General features: G+C 38.0%; 1 protein-coding gene across 12 annotated transcripts in view; it reads left to right on the forward strand.

The window, feature by feature from the left end:
• Positions 1-17,006, forward strand: part of TENM2 (teneurin transmembrane protein 2) — a 1,294,348-nt gene that overhangs the window by 76,548 nt on the left and 1,200,794 nt on the right. For all 12 annotated transcript variants that reach the window (XM_051844425.2, XM_051844426.2, XM_051844423.2 and 9 more), the window contains exon 2: positions 16,073-16,186. The gene's annotated coding sequence lies outside the window, so the exon portion shown is untranslated. The remainder of the gene's footprint in view (positions 1-16,072; positions 16,187-17,006) is intronic.

A 17,006-nucleotide genomic window follows, 5' to 3' on the forward strand; every position in this document is an offset into this window, starting at 1 on the left:
TGCTTCACAAGTCTTAGAAATACCTTATAACAGTAATAATAATGATGATGAAAAATGGATCCTTATGTGTATGCATATATATTATACACTTAGTTTGTAATGTCATTTTCCTTATCTCTGAAGAAATTCTTTCAACATTTCTTGCAAAGCAGTTCTACCTACAACATATTTCCTCAACTTTTTTTTTTGTCTTTATTTCTCCTTCACTTTGAGGGAGGGATAGCTTTACAGAACACAGAATTCAACCTTGACAGATTTTTTTTCGCCTCAAAACTCTAAGTATTTTCCTTCTTTCTCTTCTTTATGTTTTTAAAATTTTTTCTTTAATTTATTTGAAAGGCTGAGTGACAGAGAAAGAGAGTGTGTGCATGTACTCTTTAGTCTGCTGGTTCACTCCCCAAATGGTAGCAATAGCCCGGGTTATTCTCCCTTGTGTGTGGCAGGAACCCAAACAATTGAGCCATTGTCTACTTGTTCCCAGAGATGTTAGCAGGGAGCTTGATCAGAAGCAGGATAGCCAGGATTTAAGAGTCCCAAGCAGCAGCTGGACCTGCTAAGCCACAATGCCCCTCCTCCCTGCTGTACTTGATTATATGGCTTTTAGAGAGGTCAGCCTTACCTCTGTCTCTCTGTAGGTAAGATTTTAAAAAACCTGTCTGCTCTCCAAAATTTTTATTTACTTTTGATTTCTGAGGATTGAATATATGCTTCAGCATACTTTCTGTTTGCTTTGCGTTGATCCTACTCAGTGTCCTTCAAGCTTCCTAGACCCCAGTTTTGGTAACTGACTTTAATTTATGGCATTCTCAATGATTATTACTTCAAATATTGCTTGTAGTTTTTCTTCTCCTGTGGTATTCTCATCACACATTTGTTACACATTTTGTCCCACAGTTTTTGCATATTCTGTCCCCCTCCCACCATGTCCCATGTCTTTCTGTTCTTAGTGCTTTTTCATTTCTGGAAGTTTTTATTGTGATATCATGAAATTTACATGTTTGTTCCTCAGCTGTGTCCAGTCTGCTAATCAGTCTAACGACAGCATTCCTCGTTTCTGATACATTGTTTAAATCTCTAGGGTTTCTCTTTCTTTCTTCAAAACTGTTTTTCTGTCTGCTTACATTATCCGTCTGTTCTTCCGTGCTGGCTGCTTTTAACAGATCCTCAGCATATTAATCATAGTGTCGCAAAATGCCCTGGTCTCATCATTCTAACATTCCTGCCATAGCTGTCTATGTTACTGATGCTGTTCAGTCTCTTCAAATGGTTGGTTGGTTGGTTGTTTTTTATTTTATTATGCCTTACAGCTTTCTGTTACAACGTGACCATGGTGTATTCAGCGAGAAGAACTGTGCTAAGCAGGGCTGTGGTGACGGAGTGAAAAGGTCCAGGAGAAAAGTGTTCTATCGTCCGGTGATGAACTCTTGGTGAACTCGGACTGTGAGCCTTCCGAAGGCTCCTCAGCGCTCGCGCCTTGGGCGGGGCAGGATGCTGCGGGAGGCTAGAGTGGGCTTGCGCGCTGCCCTCACGTGGAAGGCGGGAGGCATCCCAGTGGTTTCTCGTTCCATAGGCGAGTTAGGCTCTGACAAATCCTCAACAGCTGAGACGCCGGTAAGACGGTTCCTCCTGTGGGCAGACCTTGTTAGCAAGACCAGAATGCTCGGGTGGGTTTTGAAATGGCTGCTCTTCCTCTCGCCCTGCCGGAGGCACGCGGGGATTTTTCTGTCAGGATTTGGCAGACCCTTCTGAGGGAAGTCTGGAAGCAGTGTGAGAGGCCCCACTAAGACTGGGCTTCTCTGGAGTTCTCACTCTCAGAGCTGTGCCCACTGAGCCCCTCGCTGTTCCTCCGTGACACGTGGGTCTGGCTCTCCTGGCGCTGGTTCCACAAAAGCTGCTCCTTGCGCTCGCTCGCTCGCTCGCTGCGCCCGGAAGTAGTGATTCTCTGTATTCGCCCGTCCTTCAAACTGGGGGCGGGGCAGCAGTTGGCTCTGTGACCTCACTTCTCTGACAGATCGAGAAAAGAGTTGAGGAACTTTCAGTGTGTTCGGTTTTTGACTTGGAAGAGTGGTGTGGTGGCTTCAAAGCTCCTTCCAAGGCAGCCCAGAAAATGGAAGGAATGAATCCGTTTTAAATGTTAACTTCATCCTCATTTGAAACCCTACCATTATCTGTGTCTTTAAAATAACAACAACATTTTGTTTAAATTATTTTTTATCAAGATTTTATTTATTTATTTGAATGGTAGAGTTAAAGACTTTACAGAGAGAGACAGACGGCTTCTGTCTGCTGGTTCACTCCCCAGATGGCCACAATGGCCAGGGCTGGGCCGGTCTGAAGCCAGGAGCTAGGAGCTTCCTCCGGGTCTCCCACGCGGGTGCAGGGCCCAAGCACTTGGGCCATCTCCTACTGTCTCAGGCCATCAAGAGAGCTAGACTGGAAGTGGGGCAGCCGAGACACAAAACAGCGCCCATATGGGATGCCAGCGCTTCAGCCGGCGGCTTTACCCACTATGCCACAGCGCCGACCCCTGTTGAAGTTATTTTGTGCTCATCATTTCACAGAACCTCCCAGTAATTGCAGACTTTAAAATCATTAATTGAAAATCAGAATGAATAACGGTAAGAAATAGAAAAATTCAGATGCCAGTCATTTTCCATAATATCTGAGTCACGTAGACAGCATCTTTTAGAAAATAGCAAGGAACCATGAAATTGAGACGTGTTTGTAGATGACACATAGGATACCGTCTCCTTGAGAATGCATACAAGGGCATCTTAGGGGCATTCTATAAATACTTCTTGATGGACTACCTGATTGCCTCATATAATCTATTCCAAATGTCATCCTGAGGGTAGTTGGCCAGGGGTGCAACATATGATGACATTTATGAGATCTGATAATTAAAATGTATTAAAAGAAAGTTTTAAGTAGCTATTGGTGTTAGGATATTCTAGCTCTTAGAAAGTGCATAATGTTAACCTTTCTAGACTGCTTAAAACTCCTCTATCCTAGACTTCTCAAACTGTGGGTTAGGGTGATGGGGCGAACTTTGTTCAGCAAACTCACTTGAAGTCTACAAGAAATGGTAAATATTCAAGGAAAGGTCAGCAGCATCAGTTGATACTACTAGTAAGTTGCTTCAACCTAAATGCTTAATAAATGGAACTGTTAGGGAGTTCTCTTGCCTTGGGGCACCATGAAATATTACTGAGACTCTAAGGGTGTAGTGTACTCGGGGGGTTTGCAAAGCTCTGATATACCCTGTCATGTAAGTAGGAGATGATGGCACACACGTGAGTCAGGAAAGTCAAGACTGGAATTCTCTTACCATCGTTAAACATAAAAATACTATAAAGATAAATGAGCCTCTCTTTTATGAAATAATAATGGACAGTTTGGTAGTATAAATAGTAGTAATTCCTGACAAGTTGATTTCAGAATCTCCAGTTTATGTCAGCTCTTTGTAATTCAGAGAGTTGGCCACAGAGAGAATGTTAACAAGGCTGATAATGTCCCCATGCACCCACATAAACCTGTTTATCCCATTAGATAGCCATGCCAGTAGAAAGTGTACTTTATTATTCTTAAATTTTCTTGCTGAATATTTCAATTACCCTGCAGGTGGAGTATTGGAAGAAAGATATATTGTGTAGTCAGTCACATAAACATTGATCACAGTACAAACATATGTACAAGGAGATTTCACTAAGTTTGTGGAAAAACACAAGAGATATGCTTATTTTTTGATGTAAAAATTGTGACATCTGTGCTTATAAGTAGTTTTCAAAAAATTAATGAAAATGCATGTTATGAAAATCTATGCACTGATTTGAAAGATTTTTTTTTGCTACAAAGTAAACTCAATTTTGTTTTGCCATGAACTTTTTCATGTGTTGCCATACATGTAATCCATCAAGTCCTAAGGGAATTCAGAGTGGGAGCTGGTACTCATACCAGCTCCACATGGGATTCTGCAAGTTTGAAAGCTGCTCTGAGATCAGCTTTTGTTTTCTCATTTTTTATAAGTAAATCATTTCCATATAGAAGTGTATTCATGCCACCATTTATTGATGGTTATACCTTTGTCAGACATTGTACACATATTCCAAGATATCTTACATACTAATATTTTTATTATCTGCACTTTGGTTCTTGTTTGATGAGAATTCCTTTTCTACCTTTGCCTTGGAACAAGAATCATACCATGTGGTTCAATACAAAAAAAGTATGTTTACATGGAAATTGATGTCCAATGGAAAAACACTTGAACATAAGTGTTTATGAATTTTCAGCTAGCTGCATTCAAAAAATAAAAGAAATGCATATTAATTTTAAACATTTTTATTCAATCTAATATACCAAAATATCGTTTCATCATGTAAACAGCTTTAGTATTAGAAGTATTAGAAGATATTTTAGGGGCCAGTGCTGTGGCGCACTAGGTTAATCCTCTGCCTGCAGTGCCGGCATCCCATATGGGCGCTGGTTTTAGTCCCAGTTGTTCTGCTTCCAGTCCAGCTCTCTGCTGTGGCCCAAGAGGACAGTGGAGGATGGCCCAAGTGCTTGGGCCCCTGGGCCCACATGGGAGATTAGGAGGAAGCACCTGGCTCCTGGTTTCAGATCGGCTCAGCTCCGCCTGTTGCAGCCATTTGGGGAGTGAACCAACAGACGGAAGGCCTTTCTCTCTGTCACGCTCTCTCACTGTCTGTAACTCTGCCTGTCAAATAAATAAATAAAATCTTTAAAAAAATATTTTATATCCTTGTCACACTGAGACTCTGAAATCTAGGGTGTGTTTTTACATTGAATTTAATGCAAAAGTTTTTATTAGCCATATTTTTAGTTCTTTATGGTTAGTATTTTAGACATCACACATGTAAACTGTAGTCACTTTCTTGTAGCTTGTTAAAAATTAAGATTTCTGTACTTTGACGTAAACTTAATTACTCAATCTCTAAGAGTTTAGTGATCTTAAATTTAAAAATTGTTTCCTGCTAATTCTTCTGCATGTTAGTATTTAAGGACATTTTCTTTCTGTTGGTGATATGATTATTCTCCTTAATGCACACACGCACGGTGTTGGTCCCACGTAATTCCCTTTTTCCTAGAAGAGATGGTAAATTTTCTATCCTCCAACTCCTGTTTTCTAAGTAGATCCTACTACTTTTTATTCACATATTTTCTTTTGAGATTTATTTGTTGACGTAAAGAATTCAGTTGTTTTGGTAGAAGGAGTTCTAACTGTGAGAACATCTGCTAGGCAAGTGCTGTGTTTTCACTGTGCTCAGCTCCCACTAATTTTGAAGTTGGTCATCTCAGTTCTAGTCAGTAGGTGGCCACTTAATGCGATTTTCAGTGGACACAGATAATTTAACAGGCACAATTTATTAGGCCCACTTGTTTAGAGTAAACGGGTTTTTGGTCAGTCTTAGGCTCAGAGGTTGGTGAAACATTACTTGGTACTTCCTGAGTGGATTGGGAACACTCAGAGAAACTAAGGCTGGACCTTAACAGTTTTTCATACAGAGATAATTGTTTATCTCAGCTTGAGAGGTGAAAAATGATAATTAAAGTGAAAGAAAGGGGTAGAAAATACTGTTTCAAAGGGTCATTCAAACCTCTTCTAGACTTTTACACACTTGCCATTGGTGAGGAAAATACAAACTGAATTCTTGTGTTAAATGTGTTTACTTTTGCACCAAAAACAGTAACACAGACAGTGTGTTTCAATTAAAAGGAACCCTGGAGCAAAAATGTGTTCCAGTCAGGGGTAGAAGCAGAGTGTATCATTATCTCGTAGGCACAGCAGTCAAGATAATGAACAGCTAAGAAGACTGGACAATGGAAGGTGAAGTATGACTTGTCATGAAACTGTCAATAGAATCCGAGCTCACTTTCCATTAGTAGTTGCAAAGAAATTGCAGGGATGTGCTGAGCAGCTGGAGAAAAGGCTAAAATAAAAGTGGCTTGATAGCACTTAGTAATTTTAAGCCCGATTTAATATTTGCCGTTGTTACCAAAAGCCTTAAAGCAGTGATTTCAATGTTTAATTCCTCTTATTCTATGAGTTAATGGTGTGAGTGTCTCTGCTATGGCTTGACCTTGAAACAAATTCCTCTAGTATTTTTTCTTTGAGGGAATTTTGTGCTTGTTTTTCTTTGGTATAGAATGTTTGATTTGAATAAGGTTTGGCTTTCTGTCTCTTCAGGAGAGTAAAAGGATATTTTGTAAATTCTTGTGAGAGGTGGGTTGAAGGTAGATTGAAGGTAAAAAATAGTTTGTTGCTGAACTGAGGCAAAGCATCCCCAGAGGTGAAAGCTAGATAGCAAATAGGTCAAAACGAAGCATAAAGTATCAGGTTGGATTTCAAATGAAAGACTGCCCAATATGGTATGTGTAAGCAGAGATTCAAAAATAAATAAATAAGAACTTCCATTACTGGAAGTAATGTGTAGTGTGTGTTTTAGATTATTTACATATGTAATGAGATATTTTGTGGATTGGACCCCAGTCTAAACATACTATTATCTTATGCTTCATATCTAATGTACACATAGGTGAAGGTTATTTTTTAATATTTTATGTAATTTTACATATAAACCTATTTCAATATATGGAATTTTCCACTGTGGCATTGTATGGATCCTCAACCAGTTTCAGATTTTGGATTTTTGAGTATTTAGATTAAGGATGCTCAGCCTGTCAAACTGACTGTGATTCGTTAATTTATTCATTCAACTTTGATTGGATACCCACTTCAAACAAGGCATTTTTCAAGTTCTTTAGGGACAGGTGAAATTTTGAGTCCCATCCTCTGTTCTGACCCAGAGAGATGAACAATAAAGGCATTAAAATTTAGAAAATATTTCACATAGCAATTAGTGGGATGAGGAAAATAGAACTATTAGGATAGTCAGAGTCCTAAGTAGCTGCTCACTGATAACCCCTTTGAAGTCTAAGTGTTGTGAATCCCACTGGAGTGGAAGCTAGAAGGAAGGGGTGATTAAATGGACCTATGGATCTCTGTGGTAACGCTAGAAAAATGTGGAAATCAACCCCAGTGCTCGGTGTTTCTCTCTTACTACTTAAATTCACCCTTCCTCTCAAAGAAGTCAGAGCTCTTCGTAGGCATAGATGCTAACAATTTTATGGTTTCTTCTTTCTCACATCTTGTAGAAGTGTCCAGTGGTGGACACGTTGTGAGTTTCTGGCTTTCGTTTAGTTGTCTCTTCTGCCTTCCTGTTGAGACTCCAGAAGTAAACCTTGTGTCCTGCAGACTCATCAGGCACTGAGTGGGTCCACTGCAAGTAATTTCTGCATAAAAATGGGGAAGACGAAAGTCCACAAAAGTTAGATTCTCAAAGTTTCAGGAGTTTCCAAGTTCATGGTCTTGAATTGGTTTCAAAAGGATAGAAAGAAAGTTTTAAAATTCCTGGGCCTCAGCCTTGGAGACTCATCTTCACTTGATTTGGAATGAAACCTGACCATGTGATTTTTTTTTTTAATTCTTTAGTTGGATCTTATCAGTGAACAGTTTTATGAGTGCTACTAGACCGGGACTGGGGTTGAAACAGTTTTTGTCTGTCCCTGGCTTCCCCGACTTCATATTTGTGTACCAACGTACCCTTTCTGCAAGTGGTATATTTGAATTATAGTAAACAATCAAGAATATTCTTATTTTGTCTTAGCATGCAACAGATAAAGGCAGGTTACCTTTTACTGTTGAAATTCAAAATTCAGAAGCCAAATGGGGCACGATGTCGGATTTTGCTTTTGAAATAAATATAAAACCTGCCCGTCTGTACCAGCTCTCATCTCCACAATAAAATCAGTTCTCTTAATAACCAGGGAGTTATACAAATTGAAGCAATATTTAATAGCTTACACATTCACACACTGAAAGCTTTGGATAGTTAGGATTTTAGATTAGAATTCAACTTTTTCCCCCTATTAAATGCCAGCCGGGCGAGTTGCATTAATGACTGTGGTTATGTTTGAATGTAAATGGGGGACATCTGGAGATATCAGGAGATCAAACGCTGGGAGTCTGCGTGATGACTCTCATCTGTTTGTCACCCAGCAGGTGTAAAGGACGGCAGGCGTGTGGGCTCTTCGCCCAAGTTAATGCACGGACCTACTCTATCGAGGAGAGAAGTTCCTCTAGGATTTTAATGGCTCTCAGCTCAGGATAGGTGGTTGGGGGCTGGAGGAGCATCGGGCAGGTGGAATGGATATTTTCCGCTGCACCGATTGCTTTAGTAAAATCGCCGTTTTCTAGCCTACAGGCATTTCCCTTGTCCCGTTTCAACAAACTTCCTCAGCCCAATTTGTTATTCAGAAATTTATGGAAAATGTATGTTAAAGTGAAAAGGGTACATTGTGCAGAAAAGGGAAGCAGCTTGTAAGCATATCATTATGCGTGAGCCATGGGGCCCGCAGATGGCACTTCTACTCAGAAACGAGCATGGTGCCAAAAGCTCAACTCTAAATACATTTAAATCACATATCTTTACTTAAAAATGGAGTATTTTGGAAGGAAAAGCAGATGATATTTAAGTACACAAGTGGTATTCTTTTGTTCCTCATATAATAGAGCCCTTTACAAAAGTCGTTGCCTTCTAAGTGTGCAGTAAGCCTTTGATTCCTCAAATTCCCCAGAGGATTTAGTTGCAATGCATGGCTCAGTTCTTAATAGGATTAACCATTGAGGTAGTACCTTGCTAGGAGAACAACTCTTGAAGTATCCTTGCAGTTATTGAAAATTCAAGGATTTGTTTTGATTACTACATTCAGCGCTAAAAGCAAACCTTTGTTTTGCGCATTAGAAATAGTAACAAAAAAATCATGACATATGGGCTTCTTATTTTAATTGAAAATAAATTTAGTTCTTAGTCTGTGCCAATCTGTTAATTAATTAGGGGGAGGGTAAGGAAAGAGGAAGGCATTTGTTTGCTACTTAATATAATGATTTTCTGGAAATACTTTTGACTATAGTAATCGTGCTGATTTCTTGTTTAGAGTGTGGTTATATTTACTCTTAATGGAGAATTTATGCTTTCAAGGGTACAGTTCATGTTGGTGAGACAGACAAAGTAAACAGTCAGGTCATTTTTGTTTCTTCTTTTGGAAGAGCATCCTTATTTCTACCAGCACCTTATGTCGTCCGTATTTTAGTTCTGAAATTGATTTTGAATATGTATCCCTAATTTTTACTGATGTCGTTAGATCTGACAGCTGTACAATCAAAATAAGCGTTGTTTGTATTTAAAAATTTAGAATGTAACTTTTTATTTTAATATTCTAACAGCTTGATCTGTTTAATGATTGTACTTTTAGAAAATCTAAAATATAATTATATCTATATGACATTTGCTATATGGGATCTTTAATATTCAAAATGTTGCAAACACATGGTATTCCTGTTTCTCTACCCCTCTCCACTTTCTTCATCTGAAATACTCAACAGAGTAAATTCCTTCCAGTTCTAATTGTCTGTGTTGAGTTGGTGTGTCAGTGTGTATGTGAGAAAATGTGAGTGCATGTGTGTGCACAAGCACATGTGGGCATGGATAGTGAGGATGAGAAGTATGAATTATGTTTTAAGGAGATACAATTTCATTCAGCCAGTAACAAGTCAAACATGGTAAAGGCTGAAACTGTTGCTAAATAGAAGTGCACTGAGATTTATTCTTAATGCAAAGATGAAAATCAATTATATTTATTAGTAAATCCCCTTCTCCCAACTGTGTGCTGATAAAGCCAGTTTGAAGCTGCTTCAAAAGTTTTTGAACATGGATGGAATAACTGTATTGACTCTTGCTTTTTTGTGAAAAATTCTTTATTCTTACTGTGAAAATTTATCATAGACCAGCATTAGTCAAGGTTCATGGATTTGGAAACCAAATTCTGTATGCTCCATACTTTTTGCTTCCTATGTAGTGTTATAGATTTTGGTGGAATGTTGTGATGTTGCTGTATTCCCTGGCTGTTCTGTATTTCCCATCTTGCTCCCATCACAGGTGACTCTTGTTGTATGCTTTAAGGCAGTCAGCTCCCCTGATCACTTGTTGATTGCTTTCTTGAATAGCTGGTTTGTGTGAATGCGGAATATCAGGGTGTACCCAAAGGTTCATTTATCTTCCAATCAGGAAGTGAATCTGATGAACCACTAGGTAACACTTCCAAATGTACTGTGAGTGAGAGTTGAGAGAGATGAGAGAATAAGATCAACAGGAAGTTTGCTTAAGGGAAGAACTGATAATTACCTTATCACAAAATATAGTGTGCTGGGCATCAGGTAATGGGAGTCAGTTTCCATTCACAAAGGACAAACTCTTATGGTTTAGAGAGCATTCTTATTCCTTAGGTTACTTCTCCATGTATCCACATTTTAAAAGAGATGATGATAGTTTTATAAATCTCCTTACATGTTTCAATAACAAGTGAAATGTCCAAGAATACTTACTTACAAATCAAATCCCAAACAGCATGTTTTGGCAAGGTTTTGTTTTTCCTAATGATTTCAAGTTGTCTGAAAAGAACCCATGTCCATGATTCAAAGTTAGGGAAATATCCAGAAAGGCATTCACAGTTTCTGGTGAGACCTACACATTTCCACTTACACCAGTTTGTCTTCAAAATGGTATTTTGTATCCTAAAGCTATTCAATAAATAAAAATAATCCTTATATGATCTAGAACTCATTTGATTGCACTTAAGGCCTCCATATGAGCACTGTTTGATATACTTTAGCAGAAGCAAATGAACCTCAGCTATATGAATTAATTATAATTAGTGACTGATTTAATGTTTTCTTTTGCATTCCTTTTTATATGTATCCCTCTGAAACAAACATTATTCTAGGCATGCAATACACAATTATTAGTTCAAGTTGAAGTGATTCTGTATAAAATTGGCCTCATATTTATTCATTCAGAAAATGAGCAGGGAGAGAGTGCATATTTTATAAAACTCCAGTAATTTCTGTATCAGATAACCCTTAAGCAAAATAAGATTTGACCCTTTTAAAATTGCTTAATGAATTGGTATTACCCAGAGTATCTTTGTAAACTTCTGTAGAATTTGTTTTTTCTCTTCTGAAGCCTTTGAACATAAGCTTTGGATCACAGATCCGGCATGTGAATGTTGAAAATATGATTATGTTTTGATTGGTTTGCTGCATCTTTATGATAGAAGCCACGTATTCCAAGAAAAACCATGCCAGCATTTAACAGATTATTGTAGAAATCTCTGTATGAGAGGATGAATTACATTAATTGAAATGCTATCCTAAGGATCAAAAATGCCAAAATTCCATCTAACAAGATTTAGAGACTTCTTTGGCAAGAAGTGGTTTGGGAAGGAGTAACACACACGAAACAATGGAGATTTGTTATTTTCAATGTATTCCAGGCATACCTTGTCTTTGCTTTTGGGCTGTTCTTGATTTCCTTGTGATGTTGTTCAGGGCCACCAAGATGCTGTTCTGCTCATTAATCTCTGGCATATATTTGACAATTCTCTCATCTCTTTGTCACAGTGCCAGTGGGTCCTGAGACCCTGAGGGAGGCTTCGGGGGTCTCTGGATGGTTTGAAAAAATTTTTTTTCCTTCTGGCTGTCTCCTCGTAACATCAGACTTAGCTACCTTGGGGGTATCAATGAATTTCAAATAGCATCTGTGATGAAGCTGCTCTGTTGCTCCACTGTACAAATTTGTTATTAAAAGCAAATTAAATGTGAGAGCCTCCTCTCTGGTCTGAGGACCATAGCCACACCCCAGTGGCAGGTTCTGCACTGCACATTGGCAGCCGCTCTTGCCATGATAAAAGAAAGGAGCTACATTATGCAACTCTCACTATGGTGTTGATATCTGAGCAAGCAGCATTGTGTTTTAGGATATTCCTGTTTATTAGCAATGCTGTTGTTCTGTAACTCCTGGTGCATTTTGATAGATGGGAAAATTACGGGGCTTGGTTAAAAACTTAGACTTTACTACCCTTTCCTTAGCATATTAGGCAGGCCTTACACAGCGTAAATGCCTATGCACAAGCACTCATACTGTGGATACACAGGCCAATGTGTTCTTTGTTCATCAATAGAATCATGTAGGGAAGGGCTGTCTGACAGATAAACGAAGGGGCTTCACCAGATTTGCAGGAAAATGCGGCTTAATGATAATGTGCATTCTCCATGGATATTTTGAAGACCCCTTTATGAGGTTTGCCATTGTGTTATTTTAAATTTTGTAATTCTACATAAAAATAGGAATCAGAAAGCTGATGAAATAATTTTAATAAATAATGTTTGCACGTTATACTTAGATTTATATGTACATGTGTAACCAAAGTAACAATGAAATGTCAGTGAGATATTTTACATTTTTGTGCTAAATCTTTGAAACCCTGTATATTGTTCATCTTTGTAGTACATATCATTGCAGACTTGCCACCTTTCACATGTTCCACAGCTGCATGTGGCTGCTAGCTGCTGCATTGTACAGTGTAGACTCAGGGCTTGTAAAGATGCCTGATATGTAGCCACCACTCAATCAACTGTTTGATAGATAAATGAATGAATGATACCAGTTAACTGGTTTCATTATTTCCAGTCTAAATAATGATTTTATGTGTTATCAGTGTATTTCATTACAAGTCCAAATGCCTCATTATCAAATTTCCTTACTAAGTAGTAGAGAAATATTTCATTTGGGTTCAGAATATTCCTTTTCTGAATAAGCCTGAAGGTCTTGAACAGTTACATGAATAGTAGAACTCAAAATGGTCAGAGTCATCTGAAATATTTTCATTTGAACTCATCATTTCATTTTCTGCTGTGTAGAATGAAGCTCATATGCTCATATTTTTATGTTTGTGAAATCTTTATTCATTAGAAATAAGTCAATTAATTTGCATTTACTAATCTCCCATTCCTCATATTGTAATATTATTCTCTTTAAACCTCTAAAGGGAAAATTGTTAATTTTTTTAGGCCTATAAACTTAATTTCCATAAAGGGAACTGGTAGTTTGAATGCAGATAACAGAATCTTTCAAGTTGCATTCCTACTGTCTGGCTTTTTATTGATTTTTTATATATCACTTTTACTTGTGGTGTTGGTAAAATATATAGCTTCAGTAAAAACAAATGTAGGGTTTGTTTAATTAGTTACATAATGTTATTTGATTTTAGTCCATTTAAAAGCTCTTAATGTATATAAAATCATAACACAAAACAGCATTTGAAAAAGTAGTATCTTAAAGCATGAGTGAATTGACCCATACTCACAATACATATCAAAATGGTGGGTGGAGTTTGCTAGTTCATAAATTCATGGATTTTATGTAATTCTGCTTGAGATAGTAAGAACAGGTAGATATAGGGGTAAACAATTACTTTTGTTTTTTACCAGTCATTGTGTTACATGAGTTAACCCTATAGCCTTGAAAGTGGCCCTGTGAGCTCGAAATTTTTGTTGGCCTCATACTCCTCAGGAAGAATCCAGGCAACATAGAGGATTACAACCTGTCTAGGATCCCATGGCTTTTAAGGCTTTTTGTCAAGTCTTAAACTTAGGGGTTGGAGACTGGTGGTTGAATCACTGCACTAATCATCAAGTATACGGCCTACACTGTCCATGCCTGCTTTTGTCTCACCTTCTAGCAGCAGGTTTTAAATTTATAATTAATGTTACATAAAGTGACAAAGTAGCATTTCTCTGTTGCCTAGAATTGACAGTTGTTGTATATTATTGTCACAGAGATATCTTTATTATAAATTGGTCACCTGCCCAAGACAGGTCCTCCTGTAGGTAGGTCTCAGGTGAATGAGGCTTGTCTGGTGCTGCATAGCTAGTTCATGGAAGGCGAATAAACCTGGACTTTCTCTACCTTTCAGGGTTAACCACGTGATTATGTACTTTTCCTGATTATAAAAGTAATTTTCTGATTCAACCCAATGGTGAATCTTCTTGAAGATATTCTTGCAATTTTACTTCGTAATAAAATTGCTAAATTTCGCCTCTTAATAGCATTACAAACTAATATTCAATAGAGATTAAAGGATCAGAACTGCACAAGTGAGTAAACAGACTTGATTATAAGGACACCTAATTACTCCAAGGTAGGATATAATTAAGTGCTAAAGTTGTGCAATATAAAGACAATAAAGGCTGCAGAGTTTCTAAGGAGGAAATCAAAGAACCATATTGCTTTGCTGGGCTCTGATTACTAACTTGAAAAATAGAATAAAAACACAGCTAGTTTATGTAAGGTCTTATAATTCCATCTAGTCTTGGTGGTTTGTCTTTTAAAGACATGTAATTTTGATTAGACAAGTCTAACCTCATCATTTCTTTATAATCATCTTATTGAGGTACCATAATAAAGAAGGTAGTATAACAAGAAAGGCAGAAAAAGTGATTGACACTATTATATGTCTGTTTTGTACCAGGAGCAATTTCTTTGAACATTACTCAATTCTGTGTGGGTGTTATTTGGGCCCCATTTTGCAGATAAGAAGACTGAGGCTTAGAGAGTCTCAGGAACCTTGGACAGGGCTGTGCTGATAAGTGACAGAAATGTGATTCATTCTCTGAACTGCCTATTTAAATACTTTAGTCCCTACTGCATTTTGGCAGACCCTATAACTGGAATATCAGAATGTTGGCACTCAGTATTTTTATTCCAGATGGCCAAAAGTCTTTGTGGCGAGCAGAAAGCCTTTTCAGAGCTTTGAACACTGATCTGGGAGCACTGAACACTGGTCTGAAAATACTGTTAGTCCTTGTGAGGGAGGTGTCTGGGAGTATGGTTTCTGGTTGTAGCTGTGCAGGGGAATCAAGATGGCCTCAACCAAGCTGGCCATTCTCCAGCTCATTAGAGGATCTTACATCTTGCCTGGAAAATGCTGAGCAAGGAAGGACTCATTTTATTGAACTTTGGAGATTAACATTTAGGGTACAAAACGAGAATGACTTGAGCAAAACTCTCAAATGAGAGCTATTTATTTTCAGTGATTGTCATTCCCTCTGTTGGCTGCTTATTTCGTTAAGTGCTAACACTGTTCCTTTTGTGGATGAAAGAAAACGCCTTTGATTTCCTCACTGTTCCCTTTCTACTGGCCAGAGGAGAGAACCTAATGTAGCAATGTCTTAATGTGAATTAGTGATACACTCTATTTAGGCTTTTGGGGAGACAGATATTTGCATTTTCAAGAATGCATCATTGGAAGGTGGGTCCCAAATCTCTACTGATGCAGATTCAGACATGTGGCGCTAGAGTTGTGGTGAAAGTGACAGTTGTTGTAAACTGTAGGAATATCATGTAGCAGGCACTGTGCTTGATGCCTTTGATGGGTTTTTTGTATTTAATACCTTTTATTTCTGTGAAATGTGTGTTATTGTTTTGCATTTTTTTAGATGGTGAAAACTTGCACTATTTGCCCTGAGCAAAGATTTTTGAGGCTATTGGGACCTTTGACTGTGTAATAGAGGGACTACTGGAAGGCTCATGGAAATGCATATGATGACAAAACTGCACAGGATTTCAAATACGCTTTGCACCCAAACAAACTAACTTAACTCCTTTTCTCCACAAACATTTTGAAATCTCCTCACATATTCCCACTGTCTGTTAACAATGGTTCGAACTAGCAAATATTTGGATTTAAAAGCCAGTGAAATAATGGTCAAATTGGGTGGATAAGCAAACTATAAGTTTTAAGGTGGAAAAAATCATTTGTAAATATGAAGAACAAGTGCAAATCTGTGTATTGCTAGGAAAAATGCATTTCCACTATTCCCTCATTTTATTACTCTATTTTTTAGCATCTGGATTATTGTGCCATAGTGGAAGTAACCAAACTAATTAATGTTTCATGCCACATTTTACATTCTTCCATTGAAAGATATTCTAATGAGTTAAGGAGTGCAATTTAGTTCATTTAGTTCCTAGTTTTAACTTTGCTGAGTTTTGAAGATGTTTGGCATTTATTTGTATTTCTTATTTATTTATTTGCTTTGGTTTGCTTTATGTGTTCATTTGAATCTTACCTATTTTCTTTTTCATTTTAACAGCCATATCCAGCTTTCTGCTGCCTGAGCAGTCTGGGGCTGGCTTGGTTGCTTAGCTCTGCTGTGGAGCACGCCTGTGAAGCTTGCTGAATCGTGCATTGAAGATCCACCCCTTTGGTGAGTGGAATCATGGCTACAATTTTGTGTTTTTCTCTGCCTCAACTCGTGTTTGTATTGTTGACCAAAGTACTTTCATACAGAGCACAAAATAGGGCTTTTGCAGCTCTGTGCAGGAAAGCTGTTTTTTTGGGTATTTTTTCTTTTCCATATGGGTGAAAGTAATTTGTACTGACATTTTCTCTTTCTGCAATCTACTATTGTCTTCCTCCCTCCCTACCAAGTTGAATGACTTTACAATTCTTCAGTCATGTGTCTGTCTGTTCTGTACTGGGATACATCCCCCTGAGGACCATCCCATTCCCTCCCCCTCCCAAATAATTTGGCCAAAACACTTTTTGTTATGAGGCCATGGGAAGAAAATATGATAGAGTTGATTAGCTGTACCACATAGCATTACAGTTAGTTTATAAAGACTTTTTGGATAGAGAAACTTGGCTGTCTTGATTTGCTTAATGTTGTTAATCTGTACAGGTCAGAAGGTAGCAAGTAGAAGGGAAGTCATCACACCTTTCTTATGTTCCTAGTTAAGTCATTTCCACTTTTATTGCCCCTGAATTGGGATTTTCAGAGTGATTCTACATCATCTAGCCCCGTATATCAAATGTTTCTTTAGGGCTCTTTCTTGGGACTCCTACTGCCATTTCTCTTTACTTCTTTGCATTTTATATTGTACTTTGGTCTTTTTTACACATCATATCCTACCAAGATGGCTCATTTTTGGTGGGGCAATTAAAGAGTTCTGTGGGAACCATTAATGCATTATGCAATTCTGTTATGGAGATGGGGTATCTGACATAACAAAAACGTTAGTCACAGC

Source organism: Oryctolagus cuniculus, chromosome 6 (assembly GCF_964237555.1).
Source record: "Oryctolagus cuniculus chromosome 6, mOryCun1.1, whole genome shotgun sequence".
NCBI lineage: Eukaryota > Metazoa > Chordata > Mammalia > Lagomorpha > Leporidae > Oryctolagus > Oryctolagus cuniculus.